The 14890-nt window shown below is 31.3% G+C and overlaps 1 protein-coding gene across 2 annotated transcripts in view; it reads left to right on the forward strand.

The window, feature by feature from the left end:
• The window catches only part of CSMD1 (CUB and Sushi multiple domains 1), a 2563917-nt gene that overhangs the window by 1166718 nt on the left and 1382309 nt on the right, over window positions 1-14890 (forward strand). The window lies entirely within an intron of this gene.

The raw sequence follows: 14890 nt of genomic DNA on the forward strand, positions 1-14890 counted from the left end.
ACTTGCCACTAGTTTTCTATTTCTAATCAAAATAATGCATCTGCTTTTCAGTTTATTGGCTAAGGTTAAATATTTGTCTTGGTGTGTTAAATGAATAATAATACTTTCCCAGTTCCCCCTTTCCCTATGTTTTCTTTGATAGGCAGTCATTCTAGTAATGAAGACCATGTTAAAATACCTTTGAAAAAGGCATAAAAATTTGCAAACTGTTTAGACAATAAAATGTGTTCTGACTTCTGACAACTTGATAGTGAATCCCATTTAATCTAATTATACTTGAATAACTGAACAAACTAAATCACAGATAATTTAATCTGAATTCATTAATGTACCTTAGAGTTAATACTGAATGGAATGGACCATAGGAAAATAACCAAAACCAAAAAAAAAAAAAAAAAAAAAAAAAAAAAAAAAAAAAAAAAAAAAAAAAAAAAAAAAAAAAAAAAAAAAAAAAAAAGGAGACAAAACGATTGAAAATAATGAATAGTTTTGCTCAGAGGTATTGTATGGTTCCTAGAAGGAGCTAAATGGTGCTATATCTTTCTGAAAAGTATTATTTAGCCTAAAGGAAAAGTTTTTGGCTTATGGGGAAAAAATCAATTTACAAAGTTATTGGAAGGTGCTATTAAAAATGTACATTTGCTTTTATTTTCCTCTTTGAATTTCAGGTCTGTAGCCTGATCCAGTTTTCATGCAATGATAAGAGATCTGCACAAGAAATGGGAGACCAACATTCCATTACTATTTTTGGCACTAACTAGTCACTGGAACAGAGAGAAACCATTTCCCTTGTTTGGGTCTCAGATTCTATCCCTACAAAATGTACTGTACCTAATGTATCTAGATGATCCTCCCTTCCAGTCTTAAAAATGTTTGATTTCTAGTAATATAAAGAGAGCAATGGATGCAGTCTCATTTGCTACTTGTGTACATTGCTATAGGATTTAAAAATACACTGAGGCATTAAATATTCTTGAGCAAGTCCTATCCTTCAGAAAGTGGAAAATGTATTTTCAGTAAAGGTTAAAAAAAGGCAGCTGGGTGGTGGGGTAGGGAAGGATTAATTGTGATGGTAAGAAGTCAAATGATTTGATTGCTCATTTACTTTAACACATTGTCTAACTTGGAAAGGAAGAAAATCTCTCTTAAAGCGCTTACTATTTTGGTAAATCCATGAAGACATCAAAGAGGAAAAGAAACTCTTGAAAGGAGAAACATATTTTTAATTAACATCTGTTTCTGCTAATTATTTACTTTCAAAGTTGGTATTGTATCATAGGTTAATAACACTATATTTTATGTGAAAAATGAACTAGTGTTTATGTGATGAAAAATGCAGTGACATTTCTCAAACAACAACAACAACATGTAATTCTCACACATTCTGGCATCCCTGGAACTACATAATATTTCTGGGCAAAAAATTAAGAAAAACAGAAGAAAGCTTACAGATAGGCTCTGAGAAAGAATAAATGACAAAGTATGCATTATTACCATGGGGTACAATGAGAAAGTGGTATTTAAATACAAAGAACCAAACCATATTACTATCTTTGATATGGATTTAAAATCATTTCTGAAATTTGCTTTTTTTGTCCTTTGTGTAATGCCCATAAATATATATATATATATATATATGTATACACACACACACGCACACACACACACACACACACACATCCTCTTGTTGATGCCTCTTTAGTTAGAAATAAATGGATTCTGGCAATTGAGACTTAATAAACAAAGGCAGCTATCCATGAAAGTTATAAGTGATACTTAATTGTTAGATGAAATATTCCTGGCTTTTTTCCATCATGCTGCTATTAGAAGAAAAAAAACCCAACCTTTTAGGCAGAATTGGGGTAGGGGGGAGTAAATCTTTCTGTAGAGTGTCTCAGTCATTATCCTTAAAAAAAAAAAAAAAAAAAAAAAGTAGACAAACACAAGGCAGACAATAGTCCAAAATATTAATTCACGATAAAATAAAAGGACAATTCAATAGGTGGCTATAGAAATTGTTTGACAGATGCAAATCCATAGTGCTTTAAATTAAATCTTGTAACTATCACGTCATCTTAAAATATCAGATCAAAACACCATAACACAGGAAAACTCAAAGAGCACACCTTAAGGTTTATTGCTCTGACCAAGTCTAAGCAACTCTTGCAGAATACACTCTTATTTCCTCTCTAACCTTGGAACTCTTTAAATTGTTGGGTGAATAATGAATTCACAGTACTCTGTTCTCTTCAGACATACTTCCCTTCACCTTGACATGTTCTTTTATAAAAGAAAAGCCTGTTTTGCCATAAACAGCTGCTAGTGATTACTGAAAGAACATAAAGTCTTTACTTGTCCCATGTCATATTACCATTGGCAGAATGTTGAACCCTTCCATAAGCTTTTTATTTGTTTTTTGTTTTGCTACTGTTGTTGCAGGTAATATTTCTCTGACATATACTGGAGTCAATAAATTCAGCTCCTTTGTCTTTTTCAGAAAAAGTGATTCAATCTAATATTCATAGAAACCTAAAAAATAATTCTACAGAAGATTTAAACAAAACAAGCAAACAAACAAAAACATATGTAGGAAACCTGTTGTATAAGTGAACAGTGTGGCTGCCTCACAATTTCTGCCAATCAATTTTTCTTTTGGCAATTTTTGGGAAAAATAGGTATCTCTTTTGTTTGTCTTTTAAAAAATATTCTCTCAGTATTTAGTATAGAAGCTAGAACCATCTTAAAACAAAATGGGTTATCTAGGAGAAGAGGTTGATTTCACGCATTTGAAATATTCAAAGTTTCAAACTGCTAGAAGTGACTGGTTTCAGTATCATGGAATAGGAAATTCCCTGAATATGTGATTTTAACATCTATCTGAAGAAAAAGTTGAAGTCAAGTAGATCCAAGTAGAGAACTTTTAGACTTTCACAGTAGACTAGTAGTTCCTCTTGATTTTAATCATTAAAAAAATTCTACCCCTTTTTTTTTTTTTTTGCAATTTTGTTCTTAGATTTTTACAAAGAGCTAAGAATTTTATTAAAAGGAATCACAGATTCACAGACTTAGAGCAGAAATGTCATTTCAAGGCTATCTCATATAGCCTGCTTATTTTATAAACTAGCAAACTGAAGTATCAAAAAGCTAAAGATCTTGCCAGGATCATACAGCTAATAAATATCTGAGGTTGCTTCTAAAAAAAGACATCTCAATTCCACATTTATCAAACCTCTCACTAGAATTAAAATGTTTAAAGGAGATGCTACTCATTTGGTAGTTTTAGGAATAGTTGTTTTTTCTTTATTCCTTATTTATCATACTTAATCTGTATCTTAGTAAAATTGTTGAAAGTACTAGAAATTAATTTACTATGGTGTAAAGAATCTTAGAAGAAAATCTGTTTTCAGGTCACAGATAAGAGATAAAAAAGAGTTAGTGGAATACAAATATTCCGAGTTTTATATTTTATTTCAATCTTACCTCTGTGGTGCTCAGTTTTCCCACCAGTAAAGTAATATTTTGTTAGATGAAATCATAAAATAAAAAAAAAATTGGAAGAATCTCTTTAAATCATCTAGTTTAATCAGATAATTTTTAGATGGGTACACTAAGGCACTGATTCAGTAAGTGACTTATCAAAGATCATTATTTTCAATATTTTAATATGTCAAGGATATATAATTGATTCATTATAGATGTTCCTTTTACTGATATGAATTGAAATCACTTTATATTTTAGCAGGTCTCCTTTGAGAGCCTGTGAAGTTCAATAATGCATTTTCCTATCTTCAATTTATCTATAAGTCTCTCCAAACTAATGCTAATACCCAGAACAGACATAAACTCACCAAGCTCATACTTATTTCAATGCATATTGTCTTCCCTGGTAGAATATAAGTTCTTTGACTCAGGGATTCTATTCATGTTTATCTTTGAATCCCCAGTTCCTAGCATAGTACCTGGGGTGTGGTAGACTCTTAATAAGTTCTTTTTTCAGTGATTTGCCTGATTGATTGCATATTTTGTGATAGTGTACAATTTAGAATTTCTTATTTTACACTGAGGAAACTCAGGGCCAAACAAGTTAAGTATTTCTGGTTTATGACAGAGCTGAGATTAGAACTCAAAGATTCTTGACCCTAAATACTCTTTCCCCTTTTTCATGTTGTTCTATAAGACAGTGATGTTTAAAATGAGGACAGTTATTCTGATGCCTTTTATGTTGTTTTCTAATACTCGAATCGTTTCACAGAACAGCCAATTAATTTTTCATCAAATAATTGTTAGTAAGCTACAGTTGTCATTAAGCTGCTATGTGCCAGGTACTTCCTAGGGAACTATGTATACCAAAGACAAAGACTGAAAAACTCTTACTTTCAAGGAGCTTACGTTCTTTTCATAAAAAAAATTACATGTACATATAACATAAGAATATTATGTATCTATATGCCTATATAGTATATGTAAATATATAAGGTTATATTTGTGTGATTCTATAGACGTCTAACTTCTTACAAAATAATATTTTGGGAAGTAGCATCAATACTGAGAAAGAGTTTGAGGCAACATTTTGTAAGAAAAGTGTGAATTTCTTCCATAGTTAATGTTTTTGATTCATAAGTAAGATTATGTTACATTTAAGGCAAATTTATTTTCTTGATAGAAAAGAGAATAGACTATACCAATGATATCCTATGTATAGAGAGCTTCCACTTAGCATCTTTCCCTAGCAAATCCTTCCCTTACATTCTTAGAGAGTTGCACAGAGCACTTAGAGAATAAATTAATTTCCCAAAGTCACATAGTCAGTGTATATCAGAGAAGGTTTTTGCCTCAGTGTCCAAGGTCAACTCTTTATTGATTACACCATACTGCATTTTTTTTTCATAAAGCAATATTTCTGACTTTATCATGAAGATCAGAGAGAAAATAATGCATAACAGACAAGACTTAAGATCACATATAGTCTACATGTGAAGACAATTATTTATATTATTGACTGAGAAAACATTGGTTGGTGTGGAACAATTATGACCATGTTTATAGAGGGTAATACTGGAAATTTAGGGTTATTACTTTGGACCTTTCCCATAGGGAAAAAAAAAAAAAAAAAACTTCCACTGACCAGGGAATATAACTTTAATAATAAATAATCATAAACAATGAAAATTTCTTATGGCAAACTAGGACTCAAAGATCTGTATTTTTGTCTTTAGTCTATTGGTTAATTATGTGGTCTTGGAAAATTCACTTAAACTTCTTGAAGCTAAATGAGCTCATTTACAAAACAATAGACTCATATCAATGGACTTATAAAGTCTCTTTTGGTTCTGAAATTCTAAAACTCCACAAGACTGACTCTAAAGAACATTTACCATCATGGGCTACCTTTCACTCAAATGTAGTTTCTGGTCCACCCCCACTTTTGCTTGTCAGTACTATGAAATAAGTACAAGAAGATTCGTTATACTTATATAATTAAGCAGGACCTTGGAGCAGAACTAGTCTGATTGCATTTCTATATCAATTTGCCTAATTCTCAATGAAGCCTTTAATGACTTTCCTGATAAAGGATGATAATAATCACATTTTATTTAAAGCAAAGTATATCAGGAAAGTAAACTTCACCATGGCTTTGACATCAGTCTCACAGATGGCTTTATTGTCCAGATAACCATAATGATCATTTGGCTGATGACGAAACTGTGAGAAATGGAACCGCCTTATGGTGTTCCATATGCTGTTTTGAGCTTGGGGTTAAAATAGACACCACAAAAGTGAATAGAATGTTTGATTACATAAAGATAATTATGGAAAAAAAATTGAGGATTTTTGGTCAAATTATCATAGACTGTCCCTGCTTTTCACTGCTTTTTCATTTCAAATCTGCTCTTTCCATGACTGAGGATAAATGGCAATTTTTCACTTGTGACATTCCACTGTCCCAACATCAGTGATGCTGAGAGTTAGAAGGGCAGGGTTCAGGTATTCAATCTGTCGCTTCTTAATCTTCTGACTATGAAAATTCACCTTTAAAGAGATAATATTTGCCTATCTTACTCATAAAGTTTTGTGAATAGGATTTTTTTAACTATACAAATATAAATTATTTGTACAGTTTATATAGTATTTTTCCATTTATTATTAATCAATATAGGTTATTACTTCTAATACTAATGTTGTATGAATTCAATAGTTCAAAGTAGGGTAGGATAAGAATTTTACCTTATCATTGATGTATCAATAACATCTATAAGCAAAAATCATATAAAAGTATTAATGTATCCAAAACAAATACCAACAGAATAATTCTAAAAAGCATGCTTAGTCTGCATTTCCCATCTCTCCATATGAAATAAAAACTATTTATATCATAAAGTGATGACTTTCTTCATTATGTTTTAAAAAAACTGTTAAGGTTATAATCACTTATATTGAATTCAAGAAGATAAGAATGGTAAATACTGAAAGGTTTGAATTTATTTTAAATTGATTGTTTTCATTGGTAGTTTTTTTTTATTTGAAGTAACTAAAATGAAATATTTAATCTTTCAAATGAAAAACTTAAATTTGATTTGCTTTAAGACACCCCAGATAAAGTGAATTCATTCCAAATATTGTGCTTAAATAAGAAGTAAATTGGTTCAATTTATTTCTGTAATATATAGTTGAATGCATACATAGAAAATATACAGAGTGCTAAATCTTTTCACAAACCTAAGATTTACATATTAGACATGTCACTAAATCAAAATACTATAACATAAAATATGCAGTAAGAATTGGAATTTTTTTCAGGAAACTAAACTCAGAAGTCTTGTTTGACATTTCAGTGAGGAAACTTTGGTTTCTAAAAGGTCAATAGGAAAAATGACAGAGAATTAATGCTTAGTTATATTAAAACGTCTTTGAAATATCATATAAGCTTACATTCTCATCACTTAACTTAATATGGGAAATGATGTGGAGGGAAAAATCTCTTCAGTACAGGAACCTTATTTGAAATTTTTTTTTTCTAATTACCTATTTATACAATTGTTTCATTACTCCATCAGAGACTTTAAAATGACTAGAAAATGGAACTTGTGAATAGTACTTAGAAAATGATTTCTGTCTGCTGCTATTTCAACATTGCTGCAATGGGACATGAGCCTCTGAGAGGACAAAAGTGAAAGAGGGATCAAATTATAAACCAGTAACTGGTAAAGGAATGCTTATGCAAAATTGTGAGGTTTTTTTTTTTTTTTTTTTTAGTCATAATATTTCTTGCTCAGAGAAAGTTCTTTATGGGTAAGGAATAAGGGCAGGAACATTATATTTTCTAGTAAAATTTATAACTAAAGAAACAAGTAAAAAACTTACTGACTTTTTCAAAAATTTAGGACAGAAGATAACTTACACATTATTATAATTTTCTGTGAAGATTCCATAACTTTAATATAATGTCGGGCTAACTTTCTTGAGAATCTCTGGATGGGCCTTGGTCTTAGCAGAAGAGTCACCACATGAATGGTCAGGGATAGATTCTGGAGTTTGGAGTCTGGAGTCTGAGTTTGAGTTCACACTCACTAGAGTCTGCTTATTTCAAGTCCTCTCAGCCCTTAAATACTTTAGTACAATTATATCACTATAGCACACTGAGCATATGCCAGCTGTAGAACCATTACATCCCCATATCACACTAAGTAATAAGTATATGGGAACTAGAGAACCATTTTCTCATCAATCACACTGAGTAAACACCCTGGTGTAAGTATCTTTGTTTCAAGTATACTTTTCCAGAGTTCCTGCCCTCTACATTTTATGTTTGAATACGGTGGAGATGGAATTCCTAGAGCTACTATGATATCATCTGTACCAAGCTTACCCTTTGATAGGTGAAGAAAATAAGGAGTGATGAAATTAAATGAGTAGGTCTATCTTTTTCTGCATGGCAACATTTGATGATGTCATATCTCTCCTAAATGTTCTTTTCTACAGACCAAATATCACCAAATATCCCTACTTTCTTCAATCAATCTTCATATATAATGACCTATACTCCTTGACTATTCTGATTGCCTTCCTTGTTTTTTTCCTATTTTATCAATGTTCTCACTAAAACATATGACTAGGTAAACTATTGTGGGATGTCACTTTCCTATTCCAAGTGACAATGCAGAAACAATTTCGATTATTTATAATTATAATTATTATTGTTATGCTATCATATCACATTGTTGAGGTTCCTTTTTTGTCCACCAAAACCTTAAACTTTTTTTTTCAGGCATTTTAGCAGTTTTAAAGAAATTTCTGTCTAGTAATACTATTTCTACAGTCTGTGTAAAGATGTGGATGCAGAAATGGAATGATTCTTGAAACCAGTAGACCAATTTAGTTGACCTGTAAAAGTGAGTAAAATGAGTCTGAAAAGTTCAGTTGGAGTCAGATTATGATGGGTTTTCCTAGAGAGTTATTAGAGAGCAACCAAAACATCTTGATCTGTGTACTAGTATAATAACTATGTTTTGGGTCAGTCAATTTTATAGTTATATGGGTAAAAAAGAGCAAAGATATTTGAAACAAATATACCAATTAGGAGACTATATCAAAAATTGACATGAGAGTCATTAAAGTCTTGCATTAGGGTAGTGACTGCATGAATGGAGAAAAAATAATGCATATAAGAGATATTATAATCAATAAATAGTAGCTGATTGGATATAAAACTGATAAGAGAGAATTGGGAAATTACAAATAACTCTAACTTTATGAACTTGAATAACTGGAAAAAGATGGAGATATCCTTAAGAGGTATAGAGAAATTAGGAAGAAGAATGTGTTTGGAGTGTAAAATAATGAGATCTATTTTAGACACAAGATTAACATATCCATGAGACCTACAATTGTCCTCACTGAAGTTAGTGGTGTAGCCTTGTGGATCTATCTATCCATCTATCTATCCATCTATCTATCTATCTATCTATCTATCATCTATCTATATATAGAAAGAGTTCAGAATCAATTGCATTAGAGTTAATAATTGAACCCATGGCAGATAATAAGGTTATTAAGATAAAATTCTAGAACACAAAGAAAGTGGTTTATGGTTATACCATAAATCACACTAACAAAGGATGTATGTGTGTGTGTGTGTGTGTGTGTGTGTGTGTGTGTGTGTGATGGATTATGGTCCATTATCATTAAAAGGGAAAATTATGTGAATAAGAAGAACTAGGAGACAGTAGATTCATAACAAAGAGAAGAATATCTTGGGGCAGAAATGGTCTATAGTCTTTAATCAATATTGTAGCCTTGGAGAAAATAATTTTGATTGAGTGGCTGTATCAAAATTCAGATTGAAAATGGTTGAGTGGTGAACGGAAAGCAATGCAGGAAAAATAACTAGAACAGTCATTTTTTTTTCTAGGAATTCTGAGATAAAAGGGTAAAAAGATGTAGAATAATATTTCTATCTATTCTAAGTTCAGATCCCTGCAGAAGAATTTTTATTTCGGAGCAACTAAGAAGTGTGGAGCATGGGCATTATTGGGCCTTAGTGCCAACCACTGGGATAGACAGTTTAGAATGCCCTACTAAATAATAGTTTGAAGCTCTCTATAAGTTTCCAGAAGATTTTTCAGAAATGGATATATGGAACAATGTGACCAAAATTCCAAAATTTGATCTTTTGGTGGAGAAATATCACTACATTTTGATTTCATATCATCTATATTTTTTGCTGTATCTCCTCTCCTCCACCCACTTACCATGGAGAACAAATAATTCTAATAAGAAATAAAAGAGGGTAAGAAGCAGTAAATGTTTCAGCAGAACTAACCAAAACATTATCTGAATAATATAACCTTATATCTCTTCTTAGAGGCCACTATGTGATATAGAAAATAGACTACTGAATCCCAAATCAGAAAGAGCTGAGTTCAAATTCAGCATCAGACATTTCCTACTTGTATGATCCTGAGAAAGTCATTTGACCTCTTTCTATCTCAGTTTTTTTAATTATAAACTGGATGCAATAATATATTGTACCTCAGGTTTGTTATGAGGTTTAAATGAGATATTTGTAAAAATCTTATCATAGCATCTGACACTAAATGGACTGATAATAAATGCTTATTTCCATATTTGAAGTCTACTTTTCTAGCTTGTTCTTTCCATTTATGTTATTGAGTTACTGTTTTTATTGTTTCTTTTTTTTTTCCTTGCGGTCAATTTGTATCAAGTCAGAGAAGTCTTCCTATGCGTTATCTTATTAATAGTTATCTTACAGCTCAATGACATTCTGGTACATTCTTATACAACAACCTGTTTAGTTATTCTCCTGTCAATGAATATCTGCTTTCTTTCCCAATCAGCACTACCAAAATAAATAAACAAATGAAAGTTCTCATGGGTATTTTGTTATGTATGGGACCTTTCTATTTATCATTGACTTAGTTTGCATATTTGCTCAGGAATGGTTGACCTAGATTGAAAACAGTGGATATTTTATAAATTTTCTCAAAATATCTCAAAACTGATTTTCAAGAAATTTGGGACATTTTAGTATTCTGAGAACAGTGTATCAAAAAGCCATTTTTTTCAACTCTCCTTGACAACTCACCCATACCTGACATGACATTTCACTCTTGTGTTAATTTTCATTTGTTGTATAATGAGTAATTTGAACCACTATTTCCTATAGTTTTTAATGATGTGTAATTGTTCTTTAAGGGGCAACAAAATTTTAACTAGAAGAAAATATGAGATATGGACAAGGGGCTCACAAAAATGATTTTTTTTCTTTTTGTTTGTTTTCAAGATTTAGGTAGAACAGACTATGCATATCAATTGTGTGAGATTTATTAATTAGATAAAGAATGAAGGTTATAAAGAGGGAAAAGAAAAACATAATTATGTATTTTAAGAAATTGATCAATGGGGAGCTTTAATTTTTTTGGAAAAAATTTTCTAATCAAACTTCGTTGAATTCTATTCATTTATGAAAATACCATCATTTTTATCTCAATGTTTATATTCAGCATATAAAATTCTAAATTGTCATATTTAATGATCTGACTCTGATATCAGATGTCAAATTACCAGATGATAGGATATCTTACATTTTATGATATTAGAGAATCTTAGTCATAGACATTGAAAAGTTACTTACAAATATTTCTCCTTTTTTCCAATGTGGGAACCTTTCCATAGTCTGTTATTACTTCAGACTTTATGAAGGTCACAATATGATCTTACATATATATTTTACATTAAAAGTCTATAAAACATCAGAATGGTAGAGTTAGAATCAATCAGTACAATGTCCCCATTTTATCCAAGAGAAAAATTATATAGCAAAAGTTTAATTGATTCTCTAATGATCTCTCTAATGGTTATAAGCAGGCAGTTTTAAGGTAAAGAAATTAAAGCTATTTGTAGTCAACTAAAAATGCTCTAAATTACTATTGATTAGAGAAATGCAAATCAAAACAACTCCTACACATATCAGACTTCCTAAGATGACAGAAAGAGAACATGTTAAATTTTGGAGAGTATTGGTTGAGTTGTGAACTATTTCAACCATTCTGGAAAGCAAAGTATTATAAAACTCTGCATAGCCTTTTATCTAGCGATAGCACTACAATGTCTCTATATTTTAAAAAAGTCATAAAAGGGGGAAAGGACACAACTGTACAAGAATATTTGTATCATCTCTTTTGTTGTGGCAAAAAACTGGAAATTGAGGTGATGTTCATCAATTGAGAACTGGCTGAATAAGTTGTGGTATATGAATGTTATATAATGTGTTATAAAGAAATAATAGGCAAATGTATTTCAAATAGATCTGGAAAGACATGAAAATGAGCATAATTAGAGAGCATAGTACACACTAACAGCAAGATTGTGATGATCAATTTTAACAGATTTAGCTCTTCTCAATAATACAATGATCCAAGACAGTTCTAAAAAATTCATTTTAAAAATATTATCACCATCAAGAGAAAGAACTATAGAGTCTGAATTCATGTCAAAACATACAATTTTCACTTTTTTATTTTTTTTTCCCTTTCTCTTGTTTTCTCCTTTTGGTTTTGATTTTTATTTCACAGCAAGAGTAATATGGAAATATGTTTAACATGACTGTATATGTAAATTAAAGCAAATTACTTGCTGTCTTGGGGAGGTGGATGAGAGATATGGGAGAAAAAATAGAAATCAAAATCTTTTTAAAATAAATGTTGAGAACTATCTTTACAGGTAATTGAAAAAAATGTTTAATTGAAATTATCTTATTAGATAATGCCTTAACAAATAATCAGGCCTAGAAACCATGCCTTTGAATGTGTCCTTTACATTTTTATTTTCCTGTAGTAAGTTATTTATTTTTAATACTCATTGCTTTATTAATTATGCTGGGAGAGAAAAATCAGAACAAAAAGAGAAATCCATGAGAGAGATAAAAAAAAAAAAACAGAAAAAAGAAACATAGCATATGTTGATTTACTTTCAGTCTATTTAAGATATTTTTCCAGATGCAGATGGCATTTCCTGTTTAAAGTCTATAGGTATTGCTTTGGGTCACTGAACCATTAAGAACCAAGCCTTCCATAGTTGATCATCACACATTCTTGCTGTTACTGTGTACAATGTATTCCTGGTTCTGTTTGTGTCACTCAGCATCAGTTCATGTAAATCTTTCAAGTCCTTTCTATAATCAGCTTGTTCATCATTTTTATAGAACAATAATACTCTATTACTTTCATGTACCACAACTTGTTCAGCCATTCCCAATTTGTGAAGGTTTTCTGGAGGCAGCCTTATTGAAATAAATAATTATTTCAAAATCACAGCCAGCTGGTAAAAATGCAAACATTTATTTCTCCTTCCAAATTATCCCGGTTAGTTGAGGCCTATCTCTCTGCCTGGCTCCAAGAGATCTTGCAGCTTTGTCCTTGGCTTCTGCCTCTGCTTTCTTCAGCCTCCAGTCAGTACCAAGTTGGAAGATGCAATGGATCTCTCTTGCCTCGAAGATGGGGCTTGTAGGCTTTCTTCCAGAGTCTCTCTCTCCTAAGTCCCACAAGAAGAACTAAGCCCAAGCTTCAAAAGCTCCCTATATATGTGATCTCCCAAAGGTTAATGCCGTCTTCTGGAGGGAGAGGGATTCTGGGTTATCTCCCAGAGTGCTCTCTGGTCCTAAGAACTTCAAGGGAGGTGTGAATTCAGACTAAGCCATACTAAGCCCGGCATCCTCCCAAATCTGTGAACTCCATTGAGTACTTAGATACTTATGAGCTCTCTAAAGGTATGAACACATGCATTGTTCTATCAGTTCCACTTAGTACTTTGTTTGAAGTTCTGGCCCAAAATATCTCTTTCTAAGATCAAATCAAGTCCAATGTCTTAACACTTTGTAAAGGATTTCAACACCAATTGATGCGCATTTACTTATTTTCCAGTTCTTTACTATCACAAAAATAGCTGCTACAAATATTTTTGCACATGTGGGTGCTTTTCCCTCCTTTATGATTTCATTGGGATACAGACTCAGTTATAACACTGCTGAATCAAAGAATATGCACGGTTTTATACCCTTTGGGTATAATTCCAGATTGCTCTCCAGAATGGTTTGATTATTTCAAAACTCCACCCAAAATGCTTTAGTGTCCCAGTTTTCCCACATCCTCACCAACATCTACCATCATCTTTTCCTGTCATCTTAGCCAATCTGTGAGGTATTAGATAGTACCTCAGAGTTGTTTTAATTTGCAGTTCTCTTATCAATAGTGATTTAGAGCACCTTTTCATATGATTAGAGACGGTTTTAATTTCTTCATCTGAAAATTGTTTATCCATATCCTTTTACCACTTATCAGTTGGCGAATGGTTTGAATTCTTATAAATTTGAGTCACTTGTCTATTATTTTCTTATTTTAAGGAAAGCTCCCTTTATCCCTGTGCTCTTTAATGCTTTGAATACAAATGGGTGCTGTGTTTTGTCAAAACTTTTTCTGCTTTTATTTAGATTATCACATGCTTTCTGTTGGTTTTCTTATTGATATGATTGATTATGGTAATATTTTTCCTGATATTGAACTGGCCCTGCATTCCATATAAATTCATATATGAATTCCATATAAATCCTATTTGGTCACAGTGTATTATTTTGCTGAAAAGTTGCTGTAATATCTTTGTAAATATTTATCTAAAATTTTTGCATCAATATTCATTAGGGAAATTGGTTTTCAATTTTCTTTCTCTTCTTTGGCTCTTCCTGGTTTAGGTATCAGTATTATATTTGTGTCATAGAGGGGATTTGACAGCATTCCTTCTTTACCCATTTTTTCCAAATTGTTTACATAGTATTAGAATTAATTTTTATTTAAATATTTGGTAGAATTCACTTGTGAATCCAACTCGCCCTGCAGATTTTTTTCTTAGGGAGTCTGTTAATGAATTGTTTAATTTAATGTAACATTTTCTTTAGTTATATATTTTTTCTCTTTTTCCCATGTTCTTTATTCTACTGTTTAAGGAGTTGTTTTCTTCAGACAATTTTTTTCCCTTCCTGTTTGAAACTGTTGAATCTCTCATGCTTGTCTCTCATTTCTTTTCTCAGTTTTTCTTCTACTTCTCTTATTTTATTTTTAAAAATTTTATGAGCACTTCTGACCTTTTTGGTCTTGTGACCAATTCATATCACTCTTTGAGATTCCTTCTGTGGACATTATGTCCTCTTTTGAATTTGTCTGTTCATCAACAAGGTCAACATAGTAGTTTTCTATGATCAAAGTTTTTTTTTTTTTCCTTTTCTTACTCATTTTTTTTTCCTTTTTCTTTTGACAATTCCTTTTTTTTTTTTTTAACTTTTAAGGTAGAGCTTTGCTCCTCGGATAAAAGGGGACACTGT

Source organism: Sarcophilus harrisii, chromosome 2 (genome assembly GCF_902635505.1).
Source record: "Sarcophilus harrisii chromosome 2, mSarHar1.11, whole genome shotgun sequence".
Taxonomy (NCBI): Eukaryota; Metazoa; Chordata; class Mammalia; order Dasyuromorphia; family Dasyuridae; genus Sarcophilus; species Sarcophilus harrisii.